The sequence below is a fragment of the Montipora capricornis genome, chromosome 2, assembly GCF_036669925.1.
Source record: "Montipora capricornis isolate CH-2021 chromosome 2, ASM3666992v2, whole genome shotgun sequence".
Lineage (NCBI taxonomy): Eukaryota > Metazoa > Cnidaria > Anthozoa > Scleractinia > Acroporidae > Montipora > Montipora capricornis.
This window is the reverse complement of record NC_090884.1, coordinates 24,634,246-24,651,191: the sequence shown is the minus strand read 5'-3', so window position 1 is coordinate 24,651,191 and position 16,946 is coordinate 24,634,246. Positions and strand designations below refer to the sequence as shown.

Sequence of the window (16,946 nt, the reverse complement as noted above, 5' to 3'; positions counted from 1 at the left end):
ACTTCATCAATCATCTGTCCTGCTGTATAAATCTGGTGGTCGTCTGCGTACATCGTTTTTCTATACTTTCAGGAGCCCATGAGTTGGAGCCAGCAACTCCAATGTAAAAGTGTCACGGCGTTTTCACGAACCGACTTATTTTTTACATCAAATTTCCCACGAATTCAGACCAATCATATGCGTCCATAAATAATCAGCAACCTGACCGGAAGTTTGTGTTAGCACCAAAGCGAAACCAAAATGGCGGATAGCAGTGAGGATGAATTGTGTCAGGGATTACTCAGATAATTTAAGTAAGAGAGGATGAGGTGGAAATCGAACAAGGAAGTGCGGTTTCTCGTCCTTTGCCTGGAAAAAGAAAGAGCAGTGAACCTCGAGCTTCAACCAAATCATCCAAACAGAAAAAGAGCCCCCCTGGAAATTCTACTCTTTCGGATAATCAGATCGATGACGTAACGTTTTGGATATTTTCTATTGAACAGGCAGCTGAAGTCGAATCAAAGATTCGTTAAGACCTAATTCAGAACCCACGCATAAGTGCATTCCCATAGAGGCAACGCTTTGTAAAGCACGTGCTGAGTGAGCAACAGAAAGGAAATTTTCAGATACTGATTGTGGGATTTTGTCGGAAGTTTTGAATACTTACGACAGAATGTTCCTACGTACCCGACAAAAAGAACAGGAAAGCTGCATTTTCGGTTGCCTGGATGAAACTACTTGGAAATTTTATTCACGGAAAATCATCCCAGGAACGCTTAATCGTCAAACGATTCTTGGTTGGACAACGGTTTGAGGACGAATTGGTTCACGAGGTTCTAAGCGTACTTCACAAAATGGTTTATACGAAGGCGCATTCACATATACAATCAAGAAAGTCGCCTACTGGTACATCGGAGACATTTGCATCGAGACTCAGCCCAGATTGGCCGGGTAATCTAACAGAGCGACAGCTCCAAACAAAAGATCCCCGATAATTTAAATAAATTAAAATACAACAAATACAAGTACTGTCTATTGGTATTGCGGAGCAGCTCTCCACAGAATGATAAGGCTTTGAGCAGAGACATCACAGCATAACCATCACAACATCTCAAGACTGTCACAACACCTTAAATAGTCTTCCTTTGCATTTCTTCAATGAGCACGTAGGTCATTATGAATGAAGTCACGCTTCTGGGCTTGACATTTAATTTAGCCATCCTTTAGCTTCTTGAGAAAAGTCGCCAACTACAAATAGTGTTGTTTTACTATTTATACATTTTGTGGACTGCTTAAGCCCGTTCAACATTTCTAAAAAGTACTAAGAGTTCACACAAACACTTCCCGCGCTGGCAATTCCATCGGTAGCCACAACGGACTGATATTTAAGTCTCACATTGTGTCATTTACGCTTGTGCGAAATTGTAGCTACCGTGGAGGCTTGAAATAACTTCAACTCTTCGGAATGTACAGCGGAAATTTAAACCAAAGCTACACGAGCGATTTTTTAATTGCGAAAGTTCTGCGATTTTTTTTTTGGAAAATTGTCGCGTCGCCAGCTCGCGGTGAAAATCACTCGTGTAGCCACTCTCGCACAGGTGATGCGATAGCTGAAAAAATCGCAGTAAAAAAAATCGTGAAAAATTGAATGAGTTGAATTCTTCAGTACAAAGTTGCGACCCTAGTCACTTTTCATCTTTAATCTTTAATCTTTATGATCATCACTATAATCTGTCGCCATAGCCAGAGGTTTATATGGCAAGAGCCAGGTTGTCTAGGGTATACATAGAAAGAAAGATAATGAGGATGATGAAGATGAGGATTGACGATCCTATTCATGACAAAGTGAAACATAAAACAATAAGGTGAAATACAATAATAGCTGTTATAAAATAATAATAAATAATAAATAATTGCGTTTGAGGTGCTAGAACGGAAGTCCTAATTTGTGTTGGGTGTTATGTGCATTATTGGGTGTCCTGTGCATTTAATAAGCCAGGCTTTTGTGTCGACACACATTTGCCTCGCTCTGAGGCGATTGCTTACGTTCTGCCTCACTTCGTCGCGCTAACTCACGGGGTGATTCATATGTCCTCAACGTTTATCTTACAAACGTTTGCTGAGGTCTGATATTCTGTTTTCGTAAAGTTTTCATCTTATAAAGTTTTGAAGTTTGCTGAATCTTCGTAAAGCGTACATATTTCAAGAGTCTGGTGAAGGTCTTCTATTTCAAGAGGTTGTTGAAGGTCTTCTTCTATCGATCTCCTGACGGCCTACTATCAATCTGCGTTCATCTTTCAAAAGTTTGCTGAAGGCCTTCTACCGGTAAGTAAAACACGCTGAGAAAAAAATTTACTTTGTTTAAAATGCTTCATGAGAGTCATCCAACTATGGAGACTTCACAGCGGTTTGAAAACACTAAAGCAGACCTAGAGTCTTACGAAGAAAAAAGGGTTGATGGCATAATTATTAGGGCTAAAGCAAGGTGGAATGAGCACAGAGAAAAAAGCAGTAAACACTTCTTAAATTGGAAAAAAAGAAACCACATTGGAAAACATATATCAAATACAAGGTGTTACAAATAAACCCACTGGAAACTCGGAAAAATCCGAGCCCCAGATGGGATTCGAACCAACGACCCTCCATGATCTAGTACGGATGCTCTAACCACTGAGCTACTGGAGACTCTATGGCAAGCAAGGGTGAAATGTGGGTATTCTAATTGCCAAAAAATGTCACGAAATCAGCCGTGTGGAATTTTCTTCCCGCTTTTGGTGCCCCGGGTGAATTGATCATTAGCCTACTACTCCGCGGGGGTCCTAATTACCTATTTAAGATTCGTTTTCTGGTATTTTTTCCCTCTTTTGCCAAGTTACGCGCTCGGCGTCGTGGTCCAAAATATTTTTCAAGTTATCTTTTACGTCGCCGAAGCCTTTGCTGCTCTCCTTCGTTCTTCTCGATGGCTGTGCCTGTCCAGCCAGATCCGGCTCCTTTGGCCGCTTTACAGAACCCTTAGTTTTGCCTCATGCTTTGCTTCTCTTTTGCCCGTTTCAGTTCATTCGTCTTTTGTTGCACGCTGCTTTGTTACTCTTCATGTTGGTTGTCGCCTTTTTTGTTTCGCGTTCCTTTTTGTTTGGCCGTTTTCGCTTTTCTCTCCTTTTACCAGCCTTTGGGTGTTTTTCCGTTTGGCTTGTTTTTCTTCGTTTTTTCGGTTTCTTTGTCATAGTACTTTTTTCATTTGCCTTTGCGTTCAGTGCCCGTTTTGTTCAGTCTCTTGCGGTTTTCATTTCTGGCCTCTTTTACTTTTCGTGGCGTTCGGTATAGCTTGGTTCTGCTCGTTTGGCCCTTTGCGGACCGTGCTGTCGGTTTGTTCGTGCTCGTGTCTAGTGTTTGTTGCTCTTAGTTGGGCGTTATTTAGTCACTCGTTTTCCTAGTTGTTTTCAGTACTCGCGTGTTTCTCTTCTTCCTCTACTCTGTTCAAAGAGTTTATCCTTACACACGCGGGGTAAAGTGTATAACACCTGTGTCAGGGGCGCCTTGCTAAATGCATCTGAGTGCTGGCCCCTGAGGCAAAACGATCTGGCACGGCTACTTAGGAATGAAAGAGCTATGCTCCGCTGGATATGTGCCATAAAACCTACTAATAACATCAGTACACAGGACCTCTGCCTGAGGTTGAACATAGAAGATCTTGGTGCTGTCCTCAGGCGGAAGCATCTTAGATGGTTTGGCCATGTCCAGCGGAGTGAAGAATGGATTGGGAGAATAGGTGGCATGAGGGTAGACGGTCGTAGGCCCCGTGGATGGCCACGGAAGACATGGCGGGAAGTCTTATCTGAGGACCTTAGGGAGTCCCGACTGATGCCAGAGGAAGCAAATGACCATGCACCGTCAGACCCGCGATGCAGTGGATAACTGACGTAAAAAGGAGAGTGAGTGAGTGAGTGTGAGTGTGTTTAGTGTTATCAGTCGGTTTTCAGTTGCTCGTGTGTCAAGCGTTTTCAGTTGCTCGTGTGTCAAGCGTTTTCAGTTGCTCATGCGTCGTGCATTTTCAGTTGCTTGTGTGTCATACGTTTTCAGTTGCTCGTGTGTCGAGCGTTTTTCAGTTGCTCGTGTGTCGAGCGTTTTTCAGTTGCTCGTGTGTCGAGCATTTTTTCGGTTGCTCGTGTGTCAGGCGTTTTCATTTGCTCATGTGAAGAGCGTTTTCAGTAGCTCGTCTGTTGAGAGTTTCCAGTTGCTCATGCTTCGAGCTTTGTCAGCTGCTGGTGTGTCTAGCGTTTTCGGTTGCTCATGTGTCGAGCGTTTTCAGTTGCTCGTGTGTTGCCAGTTGCTCCTGTGCCGAGTGTTTTCAGTTGCTCCTGTGTCGAGCGCCCCCAGTTAATCGTATGTTGAGCGCTTTCAGTTTGTACCTTTACGTTGCTCATGCGTCATGCGTTTTCAGCTGCTTGTGTGTCGAGTGTTTTCACTTGCTCGTATGTTGTGTGTTTTCGTTTCTCGTGTGTCGGGTGCGTTCGGTTGCTCTGGCGTCTTGTGTTTTCAGTCGCTTGTGTGTCGAGTGTTTTTTCATTTGTTAACGTCGGTATTAAATTTCTTCGTGTTGGGTGCTCGTTTTGCTCGTGCCTCGTGCGGTTAGGCTCTTCGTGAGTCGTTTGCTCGGTCCGTTCATGCTACATGTGCTTTGGTCACTTGTGTGTCGTATGTCCGGCCCGCTCGCGGGTTAGGCGTCAAGTTTTTCGCATGTCGCTTGTTGTTTTTCAAATGCGTCTTGGACTCTCTACCTTTTCTGTTTGGCTGTATATCGGGAGTTATCACGCTAGCGTTACCCTGATCATTTGTTTGCTTGGCTTGTTTCTAGCCCTCTTTCTGTTTTCGTCTCGCTTTAGTGCACGTTGGTAGTTTACATCTTGTTGACTCTTATGTCTAGGACCCTCCCGAGGGCGGCGTTGCGGCCCTGAGAAGAGAGGTGGCTGCGCTTAAGCAAATTCATGACGTTGGTTCCGTTGACGCGGTGTAGGCCCTTCTCTGCCAACATCTAGCCAGGCCCCCTGGCATCTTCAACCCCCATGCGGCATTCGCGGCCCTGGAACACTTGGTGGATGTGGCAAGGGACAAGGCCGACGACACAAAATTGATTGAGGTAGAAAGCGCTGTTGATAATGTTGCTAGAACGTGTTCCAAACTAATTTGTGGCATTACATTTCAGAGAAATTCGGTACAACCAACCGTAATGCACTGAAAAATTTTGCCAATCCAGACAAAGTTGGGTTTTCATCGGAGACACACGAGACATGATTTAAAAAAACACAATACCGTGAAAAATCACCATTTTATTCTTCCACTGTATGAGCAACTAACTACTACAAAAGAACACAGTTTAACATTTACAAAAAGGCGTTCCGAATTTCGGATACCCTTCACACTCATCAATGCAAGAACGGTCATTACAAACCTACAATGAATGGTTTTCCGAATTTCGGACCCCTTAACTACTATCCGATAAAAAAAACTATGATTACTACCTAACTTAAAATGTCTTCCGAATTTCGGACCCCTCAACACGTATTCTACTAAAAAACTAGGTTTGCTACTTAAACGTGAAAGGCTTTCCGAATTTCGGACCCCTCGATTAAATCTTAGAGTTAAAAATGATAATTTCTGCTTTACTTGATATGTGCCCTTGCCCTCCGAATTCCAGACCTTCAAGTCTTACCCAACAAAAAAACAATGATTACTACTTAACTTGGAATGCCCTCCGAATTTCGGACCCCTCGACTCTTATCTGAGAAAAAAAACGATGATTATACTATTTAACTTGCAAGGTTTTCCGAATTTCGGACCCTCTAACTCCTATCCGACAAAAAACGATAATTATCACTTGAAATGCTTTCCGAATTTTGTACCCCTAAACTCTTATCCCAGAAAAAACGATGATTACCACTTAACTTGAAATGCCTTCCAAATTTCAGACCCCTCAAGTCTTATCCTACAAGAAAACGATATTTACTAACTTGGAATGAGTTTAGATCGCAAACAAATTGAATTTTCAACCACAAAATTAAGGGAAAACGGAAAGGAGAATGGAAACTGGAACCACAGATAGTAAAAAAGAGTTGAATCAACAGTTACTACTCCAGTATCTTTTGCTGCTCAATGTAACACTTGCCAAAGACCAACCTTTTTTAAGGCCTATGGGCATATAAAACGTCCATGTTAATTTATTCACGTGAGTGTGAACAGCACCATTCTCAATTTCTCATTGTCTTAAATCGTGTTGCAGCTATTTTGCATCATGTCATCACAGCGTCATACACATGTATCTTCATGGGTACTGATCAAGGAAAATTAATGTCCTTCTTTTTTAAACAGGAAAGAGAGAAGGGTTTACTACTTGCATAGATACAGGGCACGGTGATACCCGAATAAGTATCTTACAATAATAGGTGATGCCATGGATCAGAAAACCACATGCATTCCCCGGTCTGCGTTGAGAGACAAAAGCATCTTGTAATCTGTCAACAGTGGGCACCCATCTGGTAGGTGCCATCTTGCACAGTGGACAGTCACCCAATGGAAGGGAGGTATTTGGGTCATTTGACTACTATCAGTGGCCACATGACCCAAACTTGACTGGTTCAGTTTTACTGAATATGTTGTCTCAGTGGTGTGAGAGGTACCAACGTCCGCCAGTCTTGTACCTTCAGCTTGACAACTGTGTGAAAGAAAGTAAGAACCAATACGTCCTGTGGCTGTGGCGTCTTGCGCTTCTTGTGGAATTAGAGATTTTCAAAAAGGTAACGCTGTTACACATACATCTTTCAAAATCTGTATCAATAATAGTGCGATGCATGTACATGAATTTTTTTGGGTGTGAACTGCTGCCATTAGGTATGTGCAGTAAGGGGTGTTACGAAAACTAGAAGACCTAAGACCCCACTACACCCACTAGTACGAAGACCAAGACCAGTTGTTTGCTTTCATTCCACGAAAACTAAGACCAGGTTTTAGTTTTCGTAGCATGAAAATGAAGACCCAGTGTGCTGAACAAAGATTCGGCAAGACATGAAGTTTTCTGAAACTTTAGTGATAACACTGTTTTAGTTAGGCCCTAACTCTGGCCTGTTACATGTACATTTGGTGGGACCATATGAAAAAAATTATATTACCATTGATTACAGCTTCATGCATACGGAGATGAACGAAATAAGCAAGCAAGAAATAATTACCTTTTAAAGAAGATGTATGCAGTCATTATGGTTTATCGCACTCTAGATAAGACTGAACTTTCTTCCTGTTGGCCACACTCATGAGGGCATTGATGTGTTCTTTGGTGTGTATTCAAAGTATTTGACCCAAATGGATGTTTATACTGTAGAAGGTAGGTAAATTATTAGTCAGAGCTGAAGCTTTTTGGCCCTTCAAAAAAAATCACGGCTGTTAGCACGTATGTTCTCAGGCTGTTTGCTGATTCATGCACTGAATGTACTTTTTCATTAATGTCAAGACAGAAGGACCAGAGCCTTTTCATTTGTAGCTGAATTTTCAGAGTAGGGGAATATAATAGATAACAAAAAAGGATTTGTAGTTTAATTTTATTTTGTGAAGCAAAAATACATAATGATGACTTACAAAAGTTTCGAATACCCTAACCACAGGCATTAATCTTCTTTGCAGGTCTGTTGGAGGCCATGAAAAACTGCTTGCAAATAATCAAGGTGTTCCCATTTTTGCTTGAAGTTGTTTTTGACATCAAAGAGTGGCTTGCTCCATTTTCAGAAGAGCTGCATTCCCACACTCAGCCAAAATGCTTCAAATTTCTACGAAGTGAGCAGGGGAAGTGCGTCATGTTCTACAGGAACTACTTTCACATGGAATGGGAAGGTCCACAACAACTCCTTAAGGTATGATGGCTTAATGTTGTAGATGATGTCATTATATATCATCATCATCTTTGCGACATGGTGCTAAGACACCAATAGTGCGAGTGTCTATGTATAAACAACCCAAAATGTATTGTCAGCACAAATAAAGTCTTCTTGGGTTATTGTGTGCAACCCCTGGATTCATGAAACAGCAGGTGTTACTCAATTTAACTTTATGGCTTTTGTGGCTTCCATAAATAGTCACAAGTCCACTGATAGCAAATGGGATGAAAGGGGGGTGGGGGGCTTTTGAAAATGTAGAAAATTTAACATGACACGATATTGTTGATTACTAGACAAAGAACTTTATATTCCACAATATCTAAAATTATAAAGTGGGTCAATTTTGCAATAGTGGGACTGGCAAATGTTCTACCAATTTAGAGAGGGTAAAATTAATGTAATATATAGATTTAGCCAAGCCTAAAAGCGGAGCTCCTGGCTTGTTTATTTTTACTGGCTGTAGGATTAATGAAAACAAAAGGCTTTGGAACTGTCTGCCTTTTGGTTTTCCCGGATATTGCTTAATTATGTAACATTTTTTTCGCTGCCTAACTAGTGAATTCCACGGTTAATTTCACCTGAAAAACCGACTGATCACATGAATCATGAAGGGATGAGTGTGATATCGGTTTTTCCAGTGAAATCTACTGTCAAATTCACCAGTTAGGCTTTTTTTTTTTAATCGCAAGAGTTTTAAAAGAAAACAAGCAAATCCTCAGCAAGCGAACGGAAAAGGAAAGAAGCCATTTCAGAGTCGACTGTCAAACCCCAGCAAATACGAATCACACTAAAATTAGAAATCACAGACGTACTATAGCTTGTGATGTGACAGATCGTCTTTGTCGATTCAAGGTCAAACAAGGAGTTTTATTGACATACTTTATTTATTCCATGCACTTTATCTGTGAAAACGAGATTATTAACAACTCGATGTATTTCATTGAAACACGCCAGCTTGGCTTAGAACCAGAATCGGCTAGAAAGGACAAACTTCAAACAAGATCTCCAACAACGGTTTAGTGTCCAAGAAAAGAATTTGTGGAGTAACTTCTTCAACCAACTTTAAGCTATTACTGGTGTACCGTTTTGTCGTTCTCGTTCTCTTTCTCTCTTCTTTCGTTTCTGTTCTTCTGAACAGGCATCTTGCAACCTTAGTAGATTCGAAATTAAAAATCTTAAGACATATCAAAAACTGCAATTCAGAGCAAACAGCAGCCCTAAACAAATTAAAAATAAACACTCAGCTTTAAGTTTATATCCCTCCAATGCATGACTTGAATAACTACACCTATATTATGTTAAACCTGGATTGAAACCATCCAAGGATGCAAGAAAAATATATTTACCAAACCGTACCTGAACATGAAAAGCACCGACTGTCAAAAGCTTTCGGTGATGAAGCATGGCTGTGTAGCCGCGTCGAGCCACAGAAAGAGCGCGAAAAATTAACGCTCGTTCAGGTGTGAGTGTGAGTGTCTGACCTGGCTTGAGCCTGCGATCCAATCAACAACCAGTCCGGGGTCAGCAGTCAACTTTAAAAAAAAAACTGCTGACCTCGATAAGGTCTAACTTGAGCCTGCGATATGGTCACGTGATACTGATCAACAGATACCTTGTTTTGACAGGTGTCAATTGACCATAACTTTGATGTCCAATATCAAAGATGTATGCTGTAAACTAGCTATAGTGTAAAATGGAGTATTGCCTCCTCGATGAGCTCTAAACTTAAGCCCGGGATATGGTTATGTGATACTGGTCACATTGGCATACATGGAGGGATGGAGGGGCAGAGAGATGGAGGGGCGCACGGACGAACGGACGGACGTTCATGACGTCATGGCTATAAAACCAAATTTTCTCACATTGATGGGTTACCATATTTTCTTAGCAATGGTGCTCAGCGCACGTGGAGCTCCGCTAGTAGTCCAATTTTTACAAAGGTGGGCTTCATACAGTACTAAACACTTCATACTGTATTGCTTAAATTTTGTTTTGATCTCCCTCAAGTCTGTACCAACTGGAAGGCCAGGGCTTGTTTAACCAAGCCTGCATTGGCTGTCAAGATCTTTTGTTGACATAGCATGGCCGTGCAGCCGCGTCGAGCCACAGAGAGAGCGCGAAAAATTAAGCCTTGTTTACGCTCAGGTGTGAGTGTCCGACCTGGCTTGAGCCTGCGATCCAATCGACAACGAGTCTCTGGTTAGCGGTGAACTTAAAAAAAAAAACAGCTGACCTCTATAAGGCCCAACTTGAGCCCGCGATATGGTCACATGATACTGGTCAGCCGAAACCTTGTTTTGACAGGTGTCAATTGACCGTAACATTGATGTCCAATATCAAAGATGTGTGTTGTAAACTAGCTAGAGTGTTGCCTTCTGGATGAGCTCTAAACTTGAGCCCGTGATATGGTTACATGATACTGGTCACAGTGGCATACATAGAGGGGTGGAGGGATGCACGGTCGTACAGTGACCAAAACCGAATTTTCTCGCATCGATGGGTTACCATATTTTCTTAACTATGGTGCTCGGCACAGGCAGAGCTCCGCTATTAAGTCAATGAGAGTGCGACTTTTCCTGCTGTTTTGGGGAAGAATTTTTCACGCCACGCTTCACTAAGATAATGAACCAACACTAATGTGTTATAAACTTTCTTTTTCTTTATTGCACATGGGACTTCGCACAAAGGTGCATGGTGGGGCGACCAATAATTTTACCTTGTCGCCTGATACCAAAAGCAAGTAACTTCAGGCAACCAGGCGCCACTAGAGCACAGCCTTGGTTTAGAATTCTTGCTGGAGTTATTCCTCTGGTGTTGACATCAATCTTGGATAGAATTATTTTTCTTTGTGCTGCTTTAAGTATCTTATGTAGGAGGAGTATAAAGTAAGGTGTACAATCTGCAATAGTCAGGAAACGGCCATGGTAGTTTGAACTTAAAAATAATGCAGGTGATTTTCATGAAGAAAATATGTCCCATCCTTACCTTTTTTTCCACCAACACTTGGTAACAGGAAAGCAATTTTCAGTGACTTTTGAGTAGTAAAATTTGGCACTATTTTCTTCTTTTATACCATCTTCTATGCGTTCAAAGGATACTTCTGGTTTTCGTTAAATTATTTTTGTTTAGTGAACTTTGTCACAGTGAGTGATACATCAGTGAGAGGATTTCTTTCTCATCTCGTGCCAGGCTTTGTTCTTACGCTGTCCCACAGTAGCTTTATTGATACTGATTAATTATTCTAAGTTTCTCGGATCAAATGAATCAATCCAGAAATCATCATAGGTTGTGAATTTTCGTTTCTTTTCCCTCACACAGCTATAGGAAATTTTCATTTCTGAAATAGGAACTGGCTTGTGGGTAGGCATTGGTTTGGGGTTCCAATATGCAAACACAGAGGTTACAGACTTTCTTTGATTTGAAAGAAAATCATCTAGTTAAACAAAGTTGCACCTAAATGTCTGCAACCTTGATCTGCGCCACCCTTGCCCCTGTAGAATGCAGAGTACACAGACCCATTTAAATCGGGAACAACTACAAGGCTCTGAATATGGCCATTCAAAAACAGATTATATTCTTCAAATGAGCGCCAGGAGGACAGCATGCTTTTATCATAATCAGTTTTACTCATAATTAGATGATTGAAAATGTTCATCAGTCCAAATGGTGGCAGTTGTGAGAAGTCATCGGACAGTGACGTTATTTGAAAGGGATCTGAGATTTTTTGTCCAGCTGGCAAAGCAAGGCGTCTTGCCAATTATTCATCAATGGGATCATTCTCAAAGAAAGGGTCAGTTGGAAGGTTCATACTAGCAACTGCTTTTGCTAGCTGGATAAGTTCAGGTTTGCAGTAAGTGGAGACTTGGACACTCCTGGCAAAACAAAATTCTATAATTTCTTCCACATCCTTGTTTTGAAGCAGGTGACTTAGTTGTAGGCTTATCTGTAGATGGTCTAGAACTGGTCATAGTATAAGATGATGAAGGTGGTTGCATGGCAGTGGTAACTTCAGTAGCTGGAGTTGTTTTAGAACAAGAAGAGGATGTTGGGTCTATGCCAGTGGTAGGAGAAGTAGCTGGGGCTGATTTTTCAACAGAAGATGATTGCTTCGCAGCAGCAATTTTTGCATCTGGAGCTGGCTGTTCAACAGAAGACAAAGGTGATTGTTCCTTGGCTGGCGTAGGAGTGGTAGCTGGGGCTGGTTGGTTAACAGGAGGTGGTTGCTTGGCAGTAGTTGGTTTATAAGCCGGAGATTGTTGTTTAACAGAACGCAACCTCCACTTCTTTCATTCAAACACGACAAAAACGTAGGCAACTTTTTAGTTAGAAGCACACTCAAAACTAACGAGCAACCCGGCACTTTCAAATGCGTGCGCTCATGATGCAAAACTTGTCTTTTCATTGTTAACAATAGCAAGATATCAGGACCTAAACGATCTGTTAAGATCACTGAACGTTTCACATGTACCTCCGCAAATGTCATTTATTGCATAACCTGTACGTTATGCAATAAATTATACATTGGTGAGACAGGTAGACGACTAGGTGACCGATTCCGCGAACACCTTCGCGATGTTGAGAAGAATGACAAGGATGCATCCAAGCCAGTCGCTCGCCATTTCAATCTGCCTAACCACTCCAAAAAACACATGGCTATCTGCGGCCTTTCCCTACATCTAGGTACGACGGAAAGCCGCAAGAATCTGGAACAAAAATTCATCTTTCAAATCGGCACCCTTAATCCTCACGGTATTAACGAACGCTTTTCATTTAACTAATATATTCCTATTTTTCACGTTGCCATGTTACCACCAATAGCGTAGCTCCTACTCTACTATAAAAACTACACGTAACCCATAATCCCTCGATTCATTCTGACGAGGGGCTAACGCTCGAAACGTGAGCTTTTAGAATCTCTGTACGGTGGCCAACTTACATTATCAACTCCGTTGATAAAACCAAATTTTAGTAAAAAAACAGTCTGTGCACACGTAAATGCAACTGAAAAGACATTATTGACTTATTCCCTCCAGTTTATACCTAATTTTGTAATATTTCGAGACCATGACGCGATGTCAATTTCACAATAAACCTTGCACAAGCATGAAAGTTTATCATTACACTCTATCTCATTTTTCTCGATTATTCAAATAAAAACGTACACTTGCCACGTATCAACATTGCCCACATCGATTTCTGATAAAACTGTGTCGAAAAAAGCGTTGATCTCTCTCCAAAATCGTTTTTTTAGACGTCAAAGTAAGTTTCCGCCATACCTTTTCTTATAGTGACTTGCAATGTTTGCCCCCTGGTGATCCCAGAACCCTTTGCGTATAAAACAGGGATCTGATTACTGGCAACTCATTCAACTGTTTTACATGCATTATGATCACAAAAATTATGATGTTTTAATGTCATAGTATAATTTTGAAAGGTATGCATGCATAACAGGAATAGGCTATTATTGAAAGATTTATACGTGATTTAGGTTGAGTTGTTAAAATAGACCTGAAAATTTATTAGGTTCACCCCTGTGAAAATATTGGTAAAAATGCATGAATTAAAAATGTTCTCAAACAGTAAAGGTGTGTTGCCATCAAAGGATGACTCTGGAAAATTTCTCCAGTCAGAGAACTTTTACATCTCATTACTTTATGATTTTTGCAAAGGTGTGTTATCAATAAACACAAAGGTGTGTAATTATTACACACCTTACGTATTTCCTTACACATAATGGTGTGTTTTCTTGAACTGTGAAATAAAACAGTGAAAAGGTGTGTCACCACCACACACATTGGTGTGTTAGGGAGCTCACAAGGTGTGTTATGAAAACACACCTTATTAAAGAGTGAACCCACGGTAGCTCCATTCAAGTCACTGAAATCAACACACTCGACCAAATTACTAAAAAAGTTCATGACGTGAGTCGCACACACATTCCACTGAAGGCTTTGATGAATGATTACTTTGAAACGTGTGTAACTGAGAGGTCTAGTGTAAGTGAAGCAGGAAATGCCCACGTCTCAAGAATTTCGCCGCAACAAATGTAAAATCACTTAACTAGGGAGGCAGAGAATAATAAGGGATAGGGAACCTTCCCAAATTCCTGATAGTAGAGTCCTACGAAAGTTGAAAAAAATAAGCACACCACACAAGTTAAAATGTTGCATAAAAATTCTTTGACTTGGGCCACTTTAGTTTCAATAGGAATAAAACGTAAACAGCGGTTACAAACATTTGCTTGAAATGCATAACTTTTATAAACTTAACGTTTCGTAAGTTACAACATACATCATCAGAAGTGATTATTATTCAGTTACAGATAAATTTAAATACAAAAATACAACTGTACGGACTGGGAACTAACGAGATTGATTGACATAAAACGACAAGAATATCCTAATAATAGAGATAAAAGTCCAGAGAGCAAAGTTTAATTTGTTACCTTCGACAACTAAAAAGAGATCAGATGATTGACGACTACACCTTTGAAAAGGTCCTACCCAATGGTTCCACAAATGGAGTTCTTTATGGTCTACCAAAGGTTCACAAAACTGGGTGTCCCTTTCGTCCAATTGTTTCTTCCACAAACACCTACAACTACAATCTTGCCTCTTACCTTGTAAGCGTACTCCAACCTATCTCCACAAACTGTTTTTCAATTAAAGACTCCTTTCGTTTTGCAGAATGGGCCAAACAGTACACTTACAACGGCAAATTCATGTGTTCCTTTGATGTCAGTTCACTATTTACTAATCTCCCACTGGATGCGACTACTGAACTTTGCCTTGATAAGCTGTATGCCCTCGCAAATCCACCTAGATTACCCCGATTGGTCCTAAAGAATTGCTGGTCAATAATACGACCAGATTGATGGCGTCACAATGGGCTCTCCACTTGGTCCTGTTTTGGCGAACATTTTCATGTGTGATATTGAAGAAAAATGGGTGATGAAGAACACCAATCAGCCTACTATTTGGTTCCGGTACATGGACGATACCTTTACTCTTTTCAAGAACAAAAATGATGCTTTGAGTTTTTTACGTTACCTAAATGGGAGACAAAACAACATTAAATTCACAATTGAGTTTGAACTAAACCATGAAATTCCATTCCTCGATATCCTTATGATCCTTGATATCCTTATGAAACGCAATCATGACAGCTCCTTCTCAACATCAATCTATCGAAAGAAGACATTAACCAGTCTTTACACAAAGTGGGACTCTTTTAGTCCGCACTTTGGCTTATCGCTGCATTAGAATTTGTTCGTCACCCCGATTGTTACAGTCTGCCCTAGATGACCTCAAGAGGATTTTGTTACTTAATGGCTACCCTATGGGAACTGTTAAATATCATATGAAACATCGAAATAAGCCAAAAGATCCTGTACAAACAGTTAAGAAAAAAGAAGTTCTTATCGTTCTATCTTTCTTAGGTCATCACAGCAAACAGTCCTCACAAAACAGCTGAGGTCTTGTATAAAGAAATTCTATGGTATTTTCAACGTCACAATTATAGTTTTTCAGAACACCCGAAGAATCAAGTCTTTTTCCCTTACAAAGATAAACTAGCTCCTTCCTTCAGGTCAAAAGTAGTGTACAGAGCAAACTGCTGGGTTTGCAATGATTTTTTTATAGGGAAAACGACACGCCGATTACGTGACAGAAAAACAACATTTTAAAGCTCTAACTACAAATTGTCACGAATCTGCAATTGCTGATCATGTTTTCTTAACCAACCATAGAATTAAGTGGGATCATTTTGAAATATTAGCAACTGGTCGATCAGACATGCATTGCAAAATTAAAGAGTCTCTGTTGATCCGTGATCTTAAGCCAGCCTTAAATGAAAACGTTGGCAGTGAGAAACTTTATCTCTATTATTAGGATATTCTTGTCGTTTTATGTCAATCAATTTCCTTAGTTGCCAGTCCGTACAGTTGTATTTTTAAATTTACATTTATCTGTAACTGAATAATAATCACTTCTGATGGTGTATGTTGTAACATACAAAACGTTAAGTTTATAAAAGTTATGCATTTCAAGCAAATGTTTGTAACCGCTGTTTGCGTTTTATTCCCATTAAAATGTTGCATTATAAATAGTCGTCCTAGCACATCTTTTATCAGCATTTTGTGAAAGATCTACACGAATTGGTTTCTTTGGGGTATCACTGAATATTGCTATTTCAAATAATTATGTGTCCTTCATGTTGATGAGAAACTAATGTTTGGTCTTCACATGAGTGAAATCGGTAAACAAATCGGAGTGTTGAACAGACTAAAAAACTTATACCAACTCGTACAACACTATATTATTGTTCAAATCTGCAATAATACCACACCTCACCTATTGCCACTTAGTGTGGCACTTTTCTCGACCTTCTGATTGGCAAAAACTTGAAAGGTTACAGGAAAGAGCTTTAAGGGTGATATTTAACGATGCATCAGATTCATATGGAACATTACTCCAGAAAGCCAAATTAACAACACTATACAATGCAATAGAAGGCTACAAGATATACTTATACTAATGTATAAAGTTAAAAACGGTCTAACACCGACTTCCTTATCAGATCTATTCCAAGGAAGATACGATTTAAGGAACTTTGACTTCAGGTTGCCGCATTACTGAACTGTTACTCATGGCAAGTATTCAATCCGCTATTTATGGCGATCGCTGTCGGGAAAATTAACGAACAAGGATAGGACAATCAAATCCATGACAGAATTCAGAGCGATGATACAAAAAAAAGATTTATCAGCTGGAGTTCATGGATGTAGAACAAATTGTTATAGCTGCACAGCTTAGTTTACAAATATAAAATAGTGTAGATAGTTTTGATTGTAAATAGTACTGTAAGTTAATTAATATTTCACTTAACATTTAAATTAGTATTTCATTAATATTTATTAATAATCACTTTATTTTATCAACATTTTAACACTTTAATTAATCGATATTTCAATCAATATTGTAGCTTATTTGTTAGTGTCCCTAATTAGTGCTTTTTGCGCTAGAACAACCAGACAGGAAATAAATG

The 16,946-nt window shown here is 40.2% G+C and overlaps 1 long non-coding RNA gene across 1 annotated transcript; it reads right to left on the bottom strand.

Annotated features, from left to right (window-relative positions):
* Positions 1–5,373: 5,373 nt before the first annotated feature.
* LOC138037875 (uncharacterized) lies at positions 5,374–9,244 on the bottom strand. Its single transcript, XR_011130132.1, has 3 exons — positions 7,606–9,244; positions 7,203–7,345; positions 5,374–6,688 (listed from the first exon to the last, which is right to left on the bottom strand). It is a non-coding gene; the product is annotated as an uncharacterized lncRNA (long non-coding RNA).
* Between the last annotated feature and the right edge of the window lie 7,702 nt (positions 9,245–16,946).